The sequence below is a fragment of the Bombus terrestris genome, chromosome 12 (assembly GCF_910591885.1).
Source record: "Bombus terrestris chromosome 12, iyBomTerr1.2, whole genome shotgun sequence".
Classification (NCBI taxonomy): Eukaryota; Metazoa; Arthropoda; class Insecta; order Hymenoptera; family Apidae; genus Bombus; species Bombus terrestris.
The window spans coordinates 577,414-596,472 of record NC_063280.1 but is presented as its reverse complement, the minus strand read 5'-3'; the positions used below and the strand labels follow the sequence as shown (position 1 = coordinate 596,472).

The 19,059-nt window shown below is 40.8% G+C and overlaps 1 protein-coding gene across 4 annotated transcripts in view; it reads right to left on the bottom strand.

Moving 5' to 3' along the window:
- LOC100643741 (mucin-5AC) overlaps positions 1-19,059 on the bottom strand; it is a 331,083-nt gene that overhangs the window by 302,134 nt on the left and 9,890 nt on the right. Inside the window, exon 2 of one of the 4 annotated variants that reach the window (XM_048410860.1) lies at positions 12,987-13,045. The exons of the other annotated variants lie outside the window; for them this stretch is intronic. The gene's annotated coding sequence lies outside the window, so the exon portion shown is untranslated. The remainder of the gene's footprint in view (positions 1-12,986; positions 13,046-19,059) is intronic. 4 annotated transcript variants of the gene reach the window in all.

Here is a 19,059-nt window from a genome sequence, read left to right as displayed (position 1 = left end):
ATTCATAATTTACTGGTAACATTTTTATGGCAATTCCACGGATTTAGAAATTATATAATTTTAGGGACACGTTATAATTTTTTGTGAATTATAAGAACAAAATATATTCTTTTATTCTTCGTTACATTTTTATTTTATAGTTTACTCCTCGATAGTCCTAGTATTACATTTTTTACACGAGAATAGAACTTAGAAACTTAGAAGATCCCACGATGGTAAAACAATGATTATAAGACTGTTAGGTACGTCCAAACGTTTCGTGCTCCATTCACGAACACTCAAAGGTCCAAAGTAAAACGTAACAATCAGCGAATCAATAATGAAAGCTCGAAACCCGTAACAAGGATCGTCGAAAATAGCGCTCCATTTAATCCACTTCGCTTCTACAGGCTCCATAGTTGCTCCGGATTTCTCTTTTCTTTCAAACGTTTTACTACTCGCCCCTCCAATTATCATATTTAGGTGCCATATTTATACGCGTTAAATAGGCCTCGCTATTTCTAGTTCCCGTAACTTGTTATTTTTCAATACCTTAGAAGTAAACTGGATTTCTAGCGAAAACCGAATGGAATAAACCACTTTCAACTTACAAAGTCGCGAACCGTCGACTGTCAATACGACAACCAGTCGATAAACCGTTGACTCAACTTTCCATTTCGATGAAAATCTCCCCAACTTCAAACTTCTGTTGTGTATTTATTGTTCCATGTACGATCGGTCAGCGTATAGTACAGCCTTGTTCCCCACATCTTGATGCAATCTAAGACGTATCTCGTTTCAATTTTCAAACCCTTAGATATTTCTAACGAATTCATACCACGTTTTATTTTAAGAAAATCTTAATTGAAACCTCTAACCTCTTGTAAAATTTCAATACTTTTCATCAGATACGGCATTGCAGCTATAGGTAACACCCACTTAAGCAGCCACTAAGAAAATCATAGACTGAGTTAATTTTTCGTAATCCCTATTCAAGATCCTTCAGCGTTAGGTGGTGTTATGAAAAGTTAATATAAACGTATCAGTGTAAATATATTATCATACGAACAAAGTGAAATTATTAGTTAGGAAAATATGAAAATGTAACTAATTACGAATTCAGCTTCTGCGAGCAATTTATCGACTACGGTGTACACGTATCGTGTCCAGAAACGTGCGACAAAAACCAGAGAAAGACTAGTCGTTTAACGGCAGCCAGTTTGCGTTAAAAGCGTAAAGAACCATAGAAACGGGTTTACGTAACATGACAAAGCAAAAAAAAAAAAAAAAGGAAAACAACAGGTAATGGTAACCCAACTTCAAAACCAACGAAGCGTCATAGTTTTCACGGAGCCAGGAGGACGAAAGAGAGGACGAAAGAGAGAGAAAAGTCAAGGTTCTAATTCCCGAGACAAGAACTTGCTTCTTCATTACTAGTACGATTTTGCCGAAGAGAGACTCGCAAGGAGGACAATAGAGATGGAACGGGATGAAAGACGTCTCGTGTACTGCCTACCTTTCTCTGTTCCTTACCGGATGTTGCATGCTACCAGGCGTAATTTTCCCTTTTCCATTTGCTTCTATCTCGTCCCCGAACTTTCGTTCCTATCTCTATTCCTATCGCTTTCCTAAGCAAATTGTTATACGACTCGCTGCATTCCAACGATGCGCCAACGAAACGAGTATATCCCTTAGCCTCGAGATACATTTTACGCTTCTTATATAATGCAGCGTGTTCTTTCGCGAGTTCACGAAATACGTTAGATAGCGGTATATCGAAGTAATTGGGCCTCCCGGGGAATTCATAATCGTATCTTTCGTATATCTATTTCGTATATCTTTTTCCTATACCTCGTTGTATATAACGAGATCTTCACGGAAATAACAGCAATTGGAAGGTGTTCGAGTATACTTGTCCCTATCGAAAATATCGTACAAAAATCATAGGGTTTTGAACGTTCGAAAATAAATCAAACTTCTTTACTCGGCTGGCTCGCAAGAATGTATTGCTTTCTCCGTAAAGTGGAGCTCTGCGAATCACTCACGCGACTCCACGAAAAACACATCCATAATACATGGAACGGCACAGCGGATGATATGAAATGGTGTTCGTCGAAGAATAGCCTCTATTTTTATAAAAATTACAACCGTTCGATCGGTGCCGTGCCGGGCCGAGGCAACATCCAGAGAGAGAGAGAGAGAGAGAGAGAGAGAGAGAGAGAGAAAGAGAGAGAGGCACAGGAAAGGTACCGGTTGAATTATGAAGCGTAACGCTGCTACGAAACGGCGCTGATATTTCAAAGCGTCGCCGTGCTGCTCCCACGGATTTTACCCACTTCGATACCCGGATGAAACGACGCAACGTTGAAAACTACGAGAGTTTATTTCGACGCGAGTGGCATCGACACGATAATTTCTCGTTATCGTTGCGAGACCTCCGCATCGGAACGTCCAACTTAACTAAAATCGATCGATCCATTGGACGACGCGGCGTGGAATTCAATCGAGATCGATCGATTTCGTTCCGCGAGAGCCGCTCTTTCGACGAACGCTAATGAAATTAAAGAGAAATTCGAGATCCAAAGACCGATTTTTCTCGCGGGAGAGAATTTATCGAATCGGTATCGACAGTTTGAAACGCTTTCGCCACGAGTATTATACCGGCTGTGGCAATTAGCCGCTAATGAAATTTTATTTCTAGATCTTTCATTCGAGCGTTACGAAATCGCGACGGAGAACGTATTTGAGAATCACCAATCGATCATTATTATCACCAATGTAACCTGATTCGAGTACTCGGCAAGGATTCGTTAAATAATTCATCGAGCTACAAGAAATCTCGATGTTTATCAGAGGTTCGATATACGTCTACAATCGATAGAGAGTAAACGTTAGCACTAGATTCGATCGACTATCGAGCAACACGTTGCACGCGAATTAAGTCACGAGTAAAGCGATAAAACGAAGATGCACGCTTCAACACCGCGCAGCATTGCGAAATGCGGCTTATTATAAATGTCTCCACATTTACGCGAGGTACTATAAATATGTATATGTGGTTCCATGTATATTCAATAATGTAGATTTTTTTTTTAAATATTCCGAAACCAATCGTACGTTTATTTGGAATAAATCTATTCAGTTTTACTTGTTTACTTTATCGCAGCGACTAAGAGAGCACGTAATGTTTATAAATCATGAATTATACAAATTAGTAAAAGATAATAAAAAAATAAAATAGAATCTCTCATTCACTACGATAACTCTTAATATATTCACTAAAGCGACGAGATCGTACTAAATTGCACGTGTTTATGCATTCATGAAACCTCCAAAACTCTAAAAATGAACTGGATATACATAATATGCTGAAGTAAGCTGGATTCGTATATGATTACGATAACTCATAGAGGAAACGAATCTTTATCTATATAATCATAAATATTCGCAATCTAAATAAGAAGGCGACAATAGAATACAAAACGAATATATTTCGATAAACAGCGTTATGTTTTCGGAGAGTCAAAGATTATATGCGATCTCTAACCTCTGCGCTGTACAAAGGTCAACCGGATTTCTACGCTGCCATCGACCTTTCGTGATTTTTGAATAAACCAAAAACAGATCCTCTGACAGACCGTAATTATCGTTGCCCCGACGGCGTTTCTCATGCTCTTCCCGTACGACGACGTGCATTTAAGCGAGAGAGGGCAAGGAGGACCTCGCAAAAGAAGCTGGAAACGCGTAACGGGTAAAGAGAACCAGCAACGAGAAATAAATAACCAGATAAAACGAGGTATAGGACCGGTAAGCGCGAAGCGGGCTGGCAGCAAAGATGAGTAGGAGGAGGAATACGGTGGGAGTTTATCTCGGTTACGGAGCACGTAGTATATACAAGAGGTAAGGTGGTAGAGGAGGCGGGGAAGAACCTTTGCTAAATCGATATTACTATCGCCATCGCCAGCAGCACGACCGTCATAGCCTCTTTCAGAAGACCAGCCCTGAACCAGACCTTCCAAGGATACTGGATTGCCCTCTGTCTATTATCGTTAATTTTTTTTCACCCTCTTACACTCCTCTACCTGTCCGATCAAATCTTACTTCCGACCCTCCAAAAACGCAGTCAACCCGGATCGTTTGCGGCTGCCACGACCGATCTAGTCTTACGTCATCGAGCTGTCGCGAATTTATCCTTCTCATATCTTAAAAAGTTGTTTTTCTACGATCGGAATTAAATATGATATCTAGAATTCTGCGACGAATGGTTGCCTGAAATGAACAGTGAAATGAAAATATCGTCGTTGAGACGAGGAAATATCATTAATTAACGAATGAAATACAGATGTAGAACTGTAAGAAGCTTCCGTTGAAGATCGTTCCAACCGTACAGATTATATCGATGACTGTATTTTAGAGTTAATATTATCCTGATAATGATGTACTAAAGATCTGGGTACCTTACCTTTGGAAATAAGTAGGACAATAAAAAAATAGAATTTCGACGATTGAATGATATAGATAACTTTCTTAACGTATCAGAATAAATAAGAAATGCAGTAACGATTATAATATTCCCTGGAAACAACGACGACACTGTGTATTCGGACTTGAGAAGGCCTCGACCAATTTGCTGGTTGACACCCAACATTTATGCATCCGTTGGATCGTGACGCGGACCGATAATTCGTGCGGGGTGGTTGGATCAAATTAGAAAAATTGTGATCAGGATGATTTACGAGTCGCGGACGAACGGTCGCGCAGACCTAGGGGGAAACGCGCAAGAGGGAATGAAAGGTGGCACTCTGAGAACGGGGGTGGAAATTTATGGCCCCGCAACAGATGCGTCCCCAAAGGACGATATATTCCTTTCCCTAAGAATATAATATGAAAAGGTAGCGGATATACAACTAGCGAAACGCGGGACATTAACTTCTCGCGTTTCTAATTCATACAAAACGAGCATCATCCTTCCGAACACACCTATATTTCTTTCTCTCTTCAGTTCGGTGATTAAGTGGAAAATGCAAAATATTTTATCGAATGGAACGCGACATGAACATGTGCACGAAATAACGAGATAGAAAATATCGGGAAAAGATAGTAGAAAACAATACGTACGATAAAATATGATACGACTACACGCGTTTGAATTATTCGGTCCTATCAACTATTACGTTTAATGCTATAATTTTAAAGATAATAATAGCTGTACGCATTTGTCATAATTGTGTTTGATATAAGATAGCGGATATACAAGTGGCAAAACATATTAATACACACTATATGAAATAATCAAGTTATATAAAATGTATAAGTATGAGATATTTTGTAAGGAAATATTTTAAACCTGTAATTTAAACAACGTTAAATGAATAACAGAGAAGGGATAATCAAAATTTATGTAATACATTCCTAAATATTCGTATCGATATCTTGATTAATTTCAAAGATACCAATTAAACAATATCATTGTCCATGACGAAGAATTTCTTCAATAAAGTCTCATGTTCGCAATTCATTTAAAACGAATATTCTTGTCCGCAACGTACCTGTGTCATTTTCTTCTCCGTAGTTCGGACGATTAAACGCGAGATGAACTAAATGCAAAACATCCTATCTCACAGAGCGTAAATCGAGCGCATGCAAGATAGAAAATATCGGAAAAGTACCACGGAAAAACGACACGCTTACATTACTCGGTTCTATCGACCGTGGCGTTTGACAATACAATTTCAACAGTGATCACACGCGCTTGTCATAACGGCGCTCGATAAAATTGCCAGCAGATAATTACGGGATAGTCATATGGAGTCCTTGACAATAATCGTGTGAGCGTACGCACAGGATCGTTCATGGCAACGTACGTAGTAGCTTCCTGAATTGGAGCTTCGGATAAAATCAAGCCGTGGTAACTGTCTTGCCAAATTCATAACGGAACCCTAGTGAAGCAAACCGCTCGCGTTCACAGAGCGGAAGAAGGAAGTTACATTCGCTCCGAACGTTCCTTGTCGGATGAGGTAACAGGAAAATCAGAAGTTATGCTGTTCGTTTGTCGCTTAAACGTTACGTTTCATTGTGAAGGAGAAGAGAACGATGCGTCTTCTCGTAGACGTAGATCGATCGTTGCGATACACCACCGTGATTATTATTCTCCGAAAAGCAAACTTATGAAATCCGTCCTGTTCACGATCGAACGATCAATTTAACCTGAAGAAACTTCATCGAACAACCTCTTTTCTATGAAAATTCTGATCCTTCCAGCATCCCTTTTTCGGCTGGCTCGACGATAAAAACGAAGAAAAGGAAATGAAGGTAAAGGAAGAAAATAAAAGTAAACATTAAGTCGATACTATACTCGGAGGGCAATTAAGCCGTAGGAATTTTTGGAATATCGGTCGAAAGACCCACGAAACGAAGATAACTCCTCTCCTTCTTTTTCGTTCCATGGTTTTCCCGTATATCCATCTGTACGCCGCGACCGATCCTCGTCCCCCTAAATCTACGGCACGGCTTCAAATCGTAAACCTACCACTCCGGGATCCCTCTCATAAACGAGAAGCATTGTGCTCGACCTAAGTTCTGCGAACGACACACGCGTGCATCGACCACGAGAAGAGAGAAGAAGACTCGAGTTCCGAACAGCACAGGGGAGAAAAAGAAGAAGAAAACAGGAGAGGAAGGTCGAGAGAAAACCCTTGGACCTGTCTTTCGTCCCTCGCCACGGCATTCTCTTCTCGCTCCTCGTCTCTGTTCCGATCGGTCTTCTCCGAGAACAACGTGTTCATGGAAATTCGAAACAAAGTCCAGACAACTTCTACCATAGCCAGGGAATACCATTCGCTTCGAGAATCGATAACTTCCGATATTTCTGGCTAGCGAATATTGCATATGCAACGAAGATTCGATAGACAATTTCATATTTTACGAGAAATGCGTTTGTGAGATAAATTGCGAAAGAGAGAACGAATAACAGGCGAGATAAGGACTATCTTTGATAAATAAATAAAAGAATAAAGACGATAACGAATAAAGGAGACGATGATACAACGCAAAGAAGAAAATCGATGAAACTGATCGAGAAAAAACGAAAAAAAAAGTGAGAGCAAATCGGATGTATCGTATGTACACCGTTTGTCGGAAGCGGTAGAGAGGAGAAAGTCGATGTTCGTACACGGTCGCTTCACGGCCAGACGTCCGCTGATATAAACGCATTTATAATTGTATGCGGCGCGCCACGACTGTATGCATTAGCGCATGCCAACTAAACTCGAACTAACTCGAGCCACGGTGACAAGTGCCCTCGTGGACGGCGCAACTGCAACGCGGGGGACCAGTTATTACTGTCACAGACACGCGCGCCCCGCCCTTCCTGCTCCATCTACCCTGTTTTCAGTCCTGCTCGTCTCTCCCGTTCCGTTTAAGGTCCTTACCGGAATACGGAATCAACGGGACCACGCTCCTCCCCAAACTGAATCAACATTTTATCCGAATAACCGTTTCTTCCTTCTTCCATGGGCCTCGCCTGTCGTTTTTCTGCCAGATGCGAGCCATTTCTGCACGTCTCTGAATTTTAAGGCTTAAACTGCCGACGATGCCTGAGGATGGCGGATTTTGGTAATAAACGACGGCAGAATATAGAGTTACAGAGTTAATTCTTCGATTACGGCTACGTCGTCGTTAATTCCTGTGTAGCAACCAAAATGTCACAATTATCCAACTGACGCGTAAGCAGGTTTGAAATTTTGCCAGTTAAAAGTTTCGCCTTAATATTTGAAAGCTTTAATATTTAACTGGTAATTGATGCGATAGTTGTTGCATCACGTTAATAAAAACATATATATGTATAGACATTTATAAAGGTTAGGCATGCATCGGTTAGGATTTCATAAATTTCATCTTATTAGTTGTAGCTTAAATTTTGGCCCCATAATATCCAAAGTAGCAGTTTTATGATAGCTTCAATAGAGAATAATTAGAACAATGAATAATTGTTATTTTTTACAGATGTTGGAATACCGTGTTTGTCTCTTTCCTTTTTTCTTCGAAGACGAAGTTCACGGTTGAAAATCATGTTTGATAAGGATTATGGGATCAGGTATCTTTAAGAGCATCGGTAACGAGAATACTAGTGCAAAACGTAATTAAGAATGAATGGAAGCATGCGAGAGATGTGTATCGTAACTGCTATTAAAATTTCTGCTGATTTACTTCATACTGGAGGAGCGTCCTTGAAATCAGAACACCGTGAAAGGAACAAGCTCGAAACGCAGCAAAACAGTAACGGTAAAATTACGATCCTCCGTGAGACAGTAACCCGGGGAACAATCGAAAATTACCGCGTGTTATAGATTGTTCCATCCAGCGGACGGTTTGCATGGAAATACGCGAGAGAAAACAATGAGAGAACGCCTGTGTCTCGTATTATTCCAACAGTCTGTTCAAGCGAAATGAAAAGACTGCACACAGAGCTGGAGAGTAGCGAGATTGAAAATCGAAGAAAAATTGTTGTTTCGCCTCGATGATTTCGTAGAAACGTAAAAATGTTCAGTCTCGCAAAATTCCGCCAATCGCTCGATGCTTGCAAGTATCACGGTCATTGGATAGAAAATTGGAATTATTCTGTTATCGTTAATTACAACTGCTGTGATTTTTACATGCGCGCAAACATATCGTACACACGTACATTACGATTTTTTTTCCAAGAGAAATTACGACTCTAATTTGGTACTTTGTACTATATCGATATGATTATTCTGGAAAATTTGTATCAAACGCCATCGAAACAAGCGTGCGAGTTGAAAGCGCATTAATCAACGAGGCTCCTGTTCGAAATCTCCGTTCGCGTTAATTACGCGAAGAATGAATCGACGAGCAGTAACTACCGTACACGGGCGGCGTGGCTCCGATAGAATCGTATGTAAATAGAGCGGAAACGTTCTCTCTTTCGAGGCAGCAGGAGCGCGCCAACTCGCACGTGCACACACGTCGATCACCACCAAGCGTCGCGTTTTTCTAATTAAGGCAATTTTCACGATCGCGTACGAGCCACGAGAACGAATCCAACGGCGATGCATACGACGACCTCGGACGATGCTATTTTCGCGACGACGGTTTACGAACGATGACGCTCCTCTATTCGAGTAAAAGAAGAAGAAGGAAGACGTAACCGGATATTTTTCGCGATTTCTGCTACGTAGACATTGGAAAATACGCTTTACACGGTTCATCGTGAAACGAACGCACCGCCTTCCTCCTTTTTTACTACGTTATTTTCGTGAAATTGCGATAAACACGATTTTCGTCGCGAAGTATACTGTTTACAGCGTGCACGATGTTCGTCTATTCGCAGTATGAATTCGCGCTAAGCAAAGTACCCAAACGATCCTCGATTAAAGTTTCAGTCGTCGGTACACAGTGTACGGCGCAGTAGAAAAAGATAGAAAAAGAGAGGAAAAACGGCGAACGACGCAACGACGGAACACGCCGTGCAAAAACGAGGCAAACACATTGCCAGAGAGAACGACTCTGTATTTTACGCACGAGGTTACACGGAGGGCGAGTACATCCATTTGTGCGTGTTTTACGAGGTGTGTTAAGGTGTGCGACTCTGCATCCACCAACCGGTTATCGATCACGCAATGCTTCCAGAGACATCGTTGAACCTTTTATCGAAAATTTGGAACAGTTTCACAAAGACTACACACTCGTTCGACTCATTTCGTTTAGATAATTTTCTCATTTTTAATATTTTTTCTCGCTGGAGCAAGAGTATTTTCTCATTCTTTCGTTATTGTGTTACAAATTAATGGTGTTCCATGATATACAAGTTTGATTCTGTGTAAAGTTAAATGTTTTCTAAGGTGTTGAAGCTTATATGACTGACGTAGTCCTTGCTATACCGTATAGGAACACGTTTAACACGGTCTTCGCTTTCCGAGTGCATCTTCGCGAGTCCCGGAGCCGCAAGAACGTGAAAGGGAGCAGCGAATCGCAGAAATTACAGGAAAACAGCGATGGAACGCGGTCGTCGTCGCCGGTAGACACCGTTACGCCGTTAGTCGTCCCACTTACGACCAGAACTCGATTCGCGCTCGTCAACAGAAACGAGCTGCCGGTAAATTTCATTATCTCGAAACCGCGAAGATCGAAACGACTTTCTCTCCAACATTTTAATGATTTACGAAATATTCCTTTTTTTCTGCTCTTCTCTAAAATCTGACACTTTTTTTTACAAAGAAATGGAGAGAATGGGAGAGGAAAAGACAGAAAGACTCAATTCCATACACTTTCGAGTCGACAAAGGCATTCGCCTTTCCCTCGAAGAATCCTAGGACTCGCGATCCCGAAACTCAATCGATTCTCGAGTACATTTGGAGCGTCACGCGACGAAATCGCTTTTCACGAAGGTTCGCGTTTCTACGAAATTGGCCGGGCTCAATCTCGAGAATAGACGCGTCCTCTCGATTCTCAACGCACGTTGCACGATACGCAGGAATTCGTGGAGGCCCGTGGATACACCGCTGGGACAAGTCGGCCCACCCATCGAGATCGAAATATCCTTTCCCTCTAGATATATGACGTTTACATCGTCACTCTTGGCACGCAGTTCCCTCTACCGATCCTCGCTCTCTCTCTTCACGACTCTCTTTGGTATCCGATGAAACGGGTTTCGCTCCCAACTTCACCGTGGAACTGTATAACCTACGTTGCCGCCGCTGCGCTCTCTATGCATTTTCTCTTTGCTACGTGTTCCTTCGTCCCACTGTCTCTGTTTTTCTCTTCTCTTCACCGTCTGTTTCTCTCGCGAGGAACCTTTGACGCCGCGCCACCTCGACTAAGAATAATTGAACGATACGGAAATCTCGACGGAGTTTCTGGGAAAAATGGTCGGGTACCGGTGCGTAAAGCGTTTCTGATGTTAATATTCCGTGGATATTACGTCGGCAATGGACGAGCGTATACTTTGGTTACAATAATTGGACTTCGTTTCCCATTTGAAATTTTAAGTGGAAGGAGCAAGGCAAAGTATTCGAGAGTCGAAGGAACTTTGTGGAAGTTCACGGAACAACCAATGGTTTTGTTTTATCTGCGTTCTACCTGCTATTTGGTTCTCTTCGTTGAGATAATGTAATTGAAAAGGGACTCGGTTTCAAAAATGTAGTTTAATGGAATTCAATTGCATTGCGCCGTGTAAACATTAAGTTTCTTCCGCTTCGTTTTCAGTATAATTCCAATAATCGTGGAGTACGTAGAGGGAACGTGAAATTGAACGTTATACGGCTATGAACAAACTACACGAGTCGTACGCTGTGAACGCACGCAAAAGGGTACCTTGTGTTTCGCTTTGAAACTACTCGGCTTCTATATCTCAAACACGATGGTCTTGAAAATTATGCAAAAGCCGATTCTGAGAAACGCTTGATCTTTTCATTTATTTCATTATTAAATAACGAGAATAAGCTCTTTGATATGAAATACATAGATAATGAAAATGAATGAAATAAAACGAAGGAAAAGAAGACAGAACACTGGATAATTTCCGACAAAATCCTTCAAAAATTTCTTAAATATTGAATACAATGTGAAATAATCGTTATTACACTGCATGATTTCGACTGCATGCTAAAGACTTTCTTCAAACGTTAAACATTTTTCTCTTGATTGAAACTAAAGCGAGATTTTTATCGAAACAATTCGTAGATTGAGACACGGCTAATATAATAAACAACATGATCACACAACAATGCAAATATGTATCATACGAATATAAATATATAGAAATATCTTCCTATGCGAAATCCACGAATATTTAATAATGCGGTTTTTTGATCATTACGAAGATTGGGAAAAGGAAAAAGATTGCGCGGAATGCAACGTAGAATCGCGACGAAATTTCGTAGAAGAAACAACTCGTACAGCTCGTATATAAGTTTTCCTTTGAAGTAGGTGACTCCTGAACGAACACGTTCCCTATCCGTGAGCAGTTTGCAGACAGTTTGTGAACTTGGACGGATACGGAGGGAGTTTTAGAGAAACGCGAGAGCTTAACGGACGGACGTGGCAGCCCTGCTGTTAAGCTAATCGTCACGATACCTTCTCACCTATATAATTCATATACCTCGCTCGAACGCTTCCATATAGTGCAAACTTCTTCGAGGAATCGAGAGAGGAAGTACATCGTTCGGAATAATTGGAAGATCGTTCACCAAAAGCCGAACGCTCCGCGAAATTTAATTTAGATTTTAGAAATTTAGATTTTAACGAACGACGACGAAAATTCATTTATGTACATCGAAATAATATATACGAGTCGCAACGTATATACGACGACTTATGATTTTGGAAAAATAGTATCCGTTGGAAATATTGCAACAAGTAAAAGGTTTTAAAGCGTATTACTAATTGCACGTAAATTACTGTGAATTATTTTAATAATGGATTTTCATGACTCGCGAAATTACATGCGTGTCACGCCAATAACGAAAAAGAAGGGAGAAACAGAGAAGGAGAAAAGATGGGAAAGAGATAACGTACATATGTAACATGTTTTAATAAGAGCTTCCGTAAATTCGATATACGTGCTTCAAATTTTATCCCTTTCATCGATTCCGTTTCACCGCCGCACATCGTTCACTCTCCACGCATTTTTTGTTTTGTTCGATCGGTTCCGCCCTCTCGCGCGATATTTGTTTATTTCTTTTTTTCAAGCGATTCCCGTGTTTCGGATTACCTTTTACAGCGAACTGTTATTTATTAAAGCGATACGTCAGCCGGAATATATCGATCGATCGAACCCGACCGAGTATGCGTGTATTACCATCGAGAGAACGCTTCGATGAGAACAAAGAAATACGATGGAACGAAAACGGAAAAGAAGAAACGGGAGAGAAAAAAAAGCAAGAAGAAATGAGATCGATAACAAAGGACAAGGAAGAAAAATGAATAAAAAGACGAGAGCAGAGAAGACATTGCAATCTATGAAGTCATTGGCATGATGAACGCATTACCTTCGTTTCAGTCAGTGACGTGTCACCCGTGGTAATAATTCCCAAAGGAAGGCACGAAGCTGAAAGAAAAGACAGACGGTCCTTCAGCACGGAGGAATTTAAAGAGGACCAGTAGAGGCGACGACGGGGTGACGAGACGACGGGTTAGAGAGAAACGTATTTGCATTTACATTGGCGCGCTCAAATCGTCGGAAAGAAGAGCGTGGAATAAAGGAAGCAACCAGGAACCAAGAAAAGAACTTTATCACGCCGTGAAATCGATTTTTAACCCTCGTCTCTTCTTCTCCCAATCTAGTCTATGTTACTAACGGAATCATCGCGAACAACGAACCAAGAGACTCTCTTAAATATTAAACGGAATTTTGTAGCGTTTCAAGTAGGCGTCATAGTTCCAACAGAACAAAACGAATCATACATAATTATAATAATATAAAAAAAAAAAAAATGTTGTGCGTCTATTATTTCCTTATAAAATGATATTTCCTGATATTTCCATCTTCGGATGTTTCGTTCGTCAAAACACGTATCCGCTGTAATTGTAACCTAAGGCTTTACAGCAACAAAAATGCTAATTCTATCTATGCCTCGAAACAGTGCCAGTTCAGATACAAGCCAGAAACAGCTGTCATAACAGAAACGAAACGGCAAAGAGAGTAAACAACGAGAACACGGAAAAGCAAGTGGAAAGAAAAAAAAGAGAAGGCAATCGTACTGGACCAGGGACGCGTTTAGAAAGCAACAAAACGGGGTAGCCCTTGGTACGACAACTTTCGCCATTATTGCGGAGTGTTGTCGTACGAACGAAGATGAAACCCGAGGAAACCGAGATGGAAAAGACGGATTCTGTTAGTAAGTTATGGATCCCTGGAAACACGGACAAAGAGAGATTCAGGCAGGTTACGAGGGTGGATAAAGCAAGGGCAAGACAAGAAAGATCGTAGAATTTAAGGGTTGCGGAGCATGCCACACGTGGAGGGAGTGGAGGGTGGAAAAGCGACTAGCAAAATTAAAAGCGAAAGCAGAAGTTGGAACGCATCTGCTCTCTTCTTCTTCGCCTTTGCTTACATTTTCGTTACGTCCACCTTTCAGGTGGTCCGCTATCGGTCGTTAACCGTCGTTAAACGTTGATATTCTGTCGGGCGAGGGCACAACATGGTTAACCTGTTAATCGAGCAAACCATTTAATTGGTTGTACACGGTTGGTTAAGCGACGGCTACCTCTTCCCGAGAATACGAGGGAGAAAATTGAATTCGACCGAAGATCCTGTGGCTTTTACCGGAGAATTAAATTTTTTTCGCGATTGTAGTGACTCGCAGATGTACAACGTTTCAAGGGAATAAATAAATCGATATCTTACAACCAGACTCGTCCATAGAACTCCTATTAATTCGAGAAGAAAGTACTGGAAATCGCTGCTCGACCGTTGAAACAATAATTCTTCCTCGCACTTTTCTATCCTTCTCTTTCGCTAGCTCGCGTACAGTCGTAATTTCACATCGCCGATTATATAACGGAGAAAATTCTCCAAACGGATGTCATTCTCGAGCTGCTTGCATAGAAAAGCCTGTAGCGATCGATCGTCGACTCTTGATCCCATTATCACACGACAATACGATTTCGCGCACGTTTGTATCTCATTAACCGAGAAAGAACGATAAAGTTAGATAACGTTTAACACTACACGACGGTCAGCGAAATGTTTAAGTAACCGACTTAACAACCTCTCTCTTTACTCTTTCTCTTCCATCTCTGTGCACGAAGCGAGATTAGCCCCGCTCACAGTGCTCCAACTTCCTACTGAATCGAGACGAATACAATGGCCGATACGATTATCTTCGCCTGTCACGCGGTACGAATCGCTGATAACTCTGTTATCAGCTCGTCCTCGCTTAATGGTTATCCTCGTCCCTTCTCTCTTTCTCTTCCACCTGATCCCTAAGCGAAACGTTAATGAGCGAATTCACGCTCGATTATTAAACCCCGTTTCCGGGGCGTATCACGTAGATAAACAGCCAAGCTTCCACGAACCTCGACGAAACTAATTAATCCAGGCAAATCGAGGCGAGAATATTTAGAAGATATTCGAGAAACACAAGTTATGGGTGAGCTAGTCGAATCGAATACGTTGCTCGCCGGTACAGAAATTATTACTTTCGCGAGCTTACACGCCACGTGTATTCTAATGACAGTTTGAAACTGTGCCAATGTTTACTACCATGACAGAATGTCAAATCAATTCACCGTGTATATATATATATATATATATATATATAGTTACAATTTTATAAAACGAATTTTTCTTGCATTCTTTTCATTACGTGAAAGATTCGAAAATTTGTAGAATATAGAGGTAAATGGATTGAATATCGAATAGATAGGAATATGTGGATGAAAAATCAAATAACGTAAAATAAGTTAAACGAAATACACGCACTGTACAAAAGAATTAGATTGCTAGTTAGTATAGTACTATGAATGGTTATGTTGCGTCAACCGAGCGAATAGAAGCGAAAATAGCATATATATTTGATAAATTGACACGAAATAAGTATGATGCTGATATGAAATTAATTTCGTTGAGAAATTAACTTCGCTGAAGAAAAGATAAAACAGTCGATTTCTATGACATTTATAAATCTATGAATCTATAAAATACTGTTAATCATCGTTATATTTATTTACGTCTTTTATAAACAAATACATTCGCTACAAATGTTGAGGGAAAGCATCGTTATAATAATGCTACAATAAAAATTAACTTCGAGACAACCATTTAAAAAACATGTACAGACGCTTGGACTGAATATAAAAATCAAAATGTCACGTCATGCGATTCTCATAATTGTGTTGAACAGCGGGCATACCACAAACTTATACAGCGCATCGAAACTTCAACGTATGTACCAGATACTACTCCATTAAACGACAAAGTTACCGTCACAGGTGATCCTTCGGCTATAACGTTCCGTAAACGTCAATCGTATTCAAATCCCGCAAACGCTGTTTCCGATCGATCTTCGAAAACTAAACTACCTCTCGGCCGTCGAACAATCCGCTAATTTCCGTGAGAACGATTCGTGATTCATCGGGATTGTGAGTGCGTTAGGCGGAATAATAGAAAACATACTAATAGAGCGAATAACAGTTCGTTAAGCCAATTGCATGCGAATAGAAAAGAATGGTGGAGCGAAGGTGAAGGGAACAGGGACAGGGACGAAAAAAGGGAAATGGGTGGAGGGACGATGAAAAGCAAGCAAGAAAAAAAGAGGAATGTCCGCTCAAAGGACCCGATCGTGTGGCAAGGACTGCTCGTTAAACTGGAAAACAAACTACAGGCCGGTCAGGACGAAGTTAGAGCGGCCAGAAAAACCGAAACGATACTATGCACCGGTCTTTTATTTTGTCTCTCGCAAGCTTCGGCTCACGATACGATATCGATACATCGTAACTTTGTATTACTTTATAAAGCGGCTTTAATTAGGACGAGGAGTTTGAAGATGTCGCGACACGATTAATTAAATTTAGAAGGAGGACTCTGATTTTATGTTAATTGCCTGTCAGCGTACTAGCAAATTTTATTAATACGCTATTATGTACATTAGTATTCAGATTTCTACCTTACAGTGAATTATGTCATTTATTCTTATAAATAATCCAAATTCTGATTTTCAATGGTTAACAAGATTCGTTTAAAGCTTGGAGCAATTTATTCCATGTCCTTCGTTCAAGACGGTCGTTAAACCAATAAACCCAACGACCGGTTTATTCGCGCGATTATTATAGAATTCGAGAAAGATTTCACGGCACAAAGTCGCGACGAGTCGTGGCGGCGTGTTGAAATACCTCTTAATTCCAACAAATCGTTCCTCCGCAGAGCCGAGTGTGAATATGGACGAGAAAACGAAAAGGGAGAGCACGAAGCCGCTAAGATGGGCTGAGATAGTGTGGAATAGAATGGAATCGGTGCCGACTCCATGGAGGAATAACCTTATTTACCGAAGGACCCCACGATTATAATACCCTCTCTCTCTTCGGTCCACGTTCGCCTCTCTCGTCCTTACTCCTGTCTACTTCTCTTCCCTTCTTAAGCGTAGTGATAAATCGTGGTAGTATCACAGACGTATAAACAAATCTTACTGCTTTCTCTATCTCCTTTGTCGGTGCCTCTTCCTACCGAATACTTTCGTCGCTTTACTTGTCCGAATTCGTGTGTACGTAATTCGAACAGCACCGAAATCGACCGATCAATCTCTCATGGTTATGCATCGATCGATTTGCTCGTGACGGGAGAGAAGGGAAAGTTTTTGCGCGAAATGCATCAGTCAGACTTTCACACAGGCGATCTGTAATTTCGTGATTACAAGCATTGACATTGGGAAAGCATTGCTTTTGAAGCACCAGCAAGGCGTTACCTTTTCGACGAAAAGGAACAAGAATAATCTACCTTTCTGTAGAACTCTCGAGAGATTAAGGGAAATTACGTATCGATGGTCGATAATACTATCGTGCGTTTAAAATAGCGCTCGATATTCTTATTTTTAAAGTAACAGTGCTACTCAAGAGGAAATCCATAACGCGATACGATCGAAAGGGAGCAAAAAGAATTTGAGATTGCTGTAATATATGCAAACGCGTTACGAGGTCGGATGAGAAAACACAGTTTCTAATTACGTAAAGCGTAGTAAAACCGATCGGGAACATAACACATACTCACACGTGTCAGCCTGACAACGAAATCATAAATTGAAATTAGTTTCCTGGAATATAATTTTCCACGAATGAAGCACGGGAGAAGCCCGACGATTTTTCCGGGACTGGGCAGCTCCGCTGGGTTTTCCATGGTCGACGAATCCTTTATTGCGATGGTTTGTCCTACCGTCTTCTATCCAAACCGCTGACCCTTCTCTTTACCACCCTTGGAATCGTCCGAAAACCGGGATTATAGCACCGGAAATATCAATAGTCCCTCTCCCTTATTCTTTTCCGAATTGTATTTCTCTTTTTCCTAAGGGTTAGAGCCTTCGACTTAGGCAATTATGTTCGTTACGAATTCCCCAAATCGTGCCAATTAACGGCAAGAAATACATAACAAGTAGTGGATTACTACTGCTGGAAACAGCGTTCAATTAATGTCAGTTTTTTTCTTTCTTCGAAAATGAAGTCTACCTTTGTTAATTTTCTGATTTTTATGTCACTTAGTAGATAAAAGGAAGTATTTCGACATAAAATAATCGAAGAAAGGAGTAATCTGATACATTCAGAGGTTATATTACCGTTCGATAAAAAAAAACAAGAAATGTAATTTATCATACCTTTATCATATCTTTCATCTGTCGCCTTCGTATTCATATAGCTAATCCGACTGAAAGAGATTCGAAGAATATAAGTCTAATATTTTTCGTACTTCGAAAAGGAAGTTCAAGGTTAGATAGAAAATACTGTATACAAAGTTCCATAACGAGACTGTGACTAATTATAGCGATACTCTATATACACAAACGATATGAGTCACACGGTAAGATCTCAATCTATCAGGCATGACGAACGATTTATGAAAAAGCAAATATGCTTGGAAGAAAATATCGGGAATCTCTTGGACAATGGATATAGTCAATCACGGACGCTCCAAGGCATAGGTCATTTTGGGACTACGTACATCTCGTAAAAGAGTTATCAGCTATTGTCAAAAGAGCAAACGAAAAATTTCAGTGGCAACAAACGTTGGGTCTTCGAAATTTCTCGACAAAACGGAACTGTCATTCATTGTTCCATTTTCCACCCGCATCATCGACACTTCGGATGTGCGCTTATCTATTTCGTGTCGCTATCTAATCATCCGTTCTGCCGATCCTTTACCCAAACACTTTTCAATACACTCGATAAAGGCTCACGGTTCACGGTAAATATGTATATTCGACGGGAGGGAAGCAACAAGATCTCGTTTCCCGTTCGCTCTCGTCATAGCTACCCGTCACGTGAGGCGAAAGACGCTCACAGAACCATTTTTCACGGACATTCTCCGACGATAGACTGCGAATGCATAACGGAGCTAATAGCGAACTAAGCATTGTT